Genomic DNA, 2,500 nt, shown 5'->3' on the forward strand with positions numbered 1-2,500 from the left:
GGACCTGGACCTCCAGCAGGCCCTGGGGACCCACATACTCCCCTGCTCTACTCCCCCACTAGCTTTCCTTTCTTGCAGTTATGATCCAGCGCATATCCAGCATGGACCTTGACCTCCAGCAGGCCCCGTGAACCCACATTACCCCCCCCCCCCCCTCCTGCAGTTACCCTGTACCACGTATCTAGCATGGACCTGGACCTCCAGCAGGCCCCGGGGACCCACACTTAAGCCCCCTCCCACTAACAAAGCAGAACACCACTGGCAAAATCCTCGTGCCCCTGGTACTCCAGAAAGCACATTGAAATGTGCCCCTGGTACACTGCGCAGAAGAACTGCCACACACACACACACACACACGCACGCACGCACGCACGCACGCACGCACTGCTTGTGCCTATGGTAACGACAACTTTTCTCGTGCCTATGGTACGACAACTTTTCTCGTGCCTATGGTACAACAATTTTTCTCGTGCCTATGGTACAACAACTTTTTGCCGTGCCCCTGGTACACCGCTCAGTAGCACTTTGCCACACAAACTCTCCTCGTGCCTATGGTACGACAACTTTTCTCGGGCCTATGGTACAACAACTTTCCTCCGTGCCCCTGGTACGACAGCTTTTCTCGTGCCTATGGTACAACAACTTTTCTCGTGCCTATGGTACAACAACTTTTCGCCGTGCCCCTGGTACACCGCTCAGTAGCACTTTGCCACACACACACTCCTCGTACCTATGGTACGACAACTTTTCTCGGGCCTATGGTACAACAACTTTCCTCCGTGCCCCTGGTACGACAGCTTTTCCTCGTGCCTATGGTACAACAACTTTTCTCGTGCCTATGGTACAACAACTTTTCGCCGTGCCCCTGGTACACCGCTCAGTAGCACTTTGCCACACACACACACCACTCGTGCCTATGGTACGACAACTTTTCTCGTGCCTATGGTACGACAACTTTTCTCGTGCCTATGGTACAACAACCTTTCCCCGTGCCCCTGGTACACTGCGCAGAAACTCTTTGCCACACACACACACCACTCGTGCCTATGGTACGACAACAGGCCCCGGGGACCTACATCGCACCTTGCTCTTGCCTCCCTTACAGCTGAAAAAGGTCCATGCCTGTGCCCTGGCCCTGCTGAAATTCCCTCTGCATTTAGCCGAGGCAGTGAGTCGGCCTCCTGTCTCCCTTTACGGTCGAAAAAGATGTGCTCCTGGGCGCGCTGGCCCTGCTGCTACTCACATCGGGCATGGACCTGGACCTCCAGCAGGCCCCGGGGACCTACATCACACCTTGCTCTTGCCTCCCTTACAGCTGAAAAAGGTCCATGCCTGTGCCCTGGCCCTGCTGAAATTCCCTCTGCATTTAGCCGAGGCAGTGAGTCGGCCTCCTGTCTCCCTTTACGGTCGAAAAAGATGTGCTCCTGGGCGCGCTGGCCCTGCTGCTACTCACATCGGGCATGGACCTGGACCTCCAGCAGGCCCCGGGGACCTACATCACACCTTGCTCTTGCCTCCCTTACAGCTGAAAAAGGTCCATGCTTGTGCCCTGGCCCTGCTGAAATTCCCTCTCCATTTAGCCGAGGCAGAGAGTCGGCCTCCTGTCTCCCTTTACGGTCGAAAAAGATGTGCTCCTGGGCGCGCTGGCCCTGCTGCTACTCACATCGGGCATGGACCTGGACCTCCAGCAGGCCCCGGGGACCTACATCACACCTTGCTCTTCCCTCCCTTGCAGCTGAAAAAGGTCCATGCCTGTGCCCTGGCCCTGCTGAAATTCCCTCTCCATTTAGCCGAGGCAGTGAGTCGGCCTCCTGTCTCCCTTTACGGTCGAAAAAGATGTGCTCCTGGGCGCGCTGGCCCTGCTGCTACTCACATCGGGCATGGACCTGGACCTCCAGCAGGCCCCGGGGACCTACATCACACCTTGCTCTTGCCTCCCTTACAGCTGAAAAGGTCCATGCTTTTGCCCTGGCCCTTCTGAAATTCCCTCTCCATTTAGCCGAGGCAGTGAGTCGGCCTCCTGTCTCCCTTTACGGTCGAAAAAGATGTGCTCCTGGGCGCGCTGGCCCTGCTGCTACTCACATCGGGCATGGACCTGGACCTCCAGCAGGCCCCGGGGACCTACATCACACCTTGCTCTTGCCTCCCTTACAGCTGAAAAGGTCCATGCTTTTGCCCTGGCCCTTCTGAAATTCCCTCTCCATTTAGCCGAGGCAGTGAGTCGGCCTCCTGTCTCCTTTACGGTCGAAAAAGATGTGCTCCTGGGCGCGCTGGCCCTGCTGCTACTCACATCGGGCATGGACCTGGACCTCCAGCAGGCCCCGGGGACCTACATCACACCTTGCTCTTCCCTCCCTTGCAGCTGAAAAAGGTCCATGCCTGTGCCCTGGCCCTGCTGAAATTCCCTCTCCATTTAGCCGAGGCAGTGAGTCGGCCTCCTGTCTCCCTTTACGGTCGAAAAAGATGTGCTCCTGGGCGCGCTGGCCCTGCTGCTACTCAC

Source organism: Rhamphochromis longiceps, linkage group LG13, assembly GCF_057381845.1.
Source record: "Rhamphochromis longiceps isolate RC_006_pf linkage group LG13, R_longiceps_female_GT1.1, whole genome shotgun sequence".
NCBI lineage: Eukaryota > Metazoa > Chordata > Actinopteri > Cichliformes > Cichlidae > Rhamphochromis > Rhamphochromis longiceps.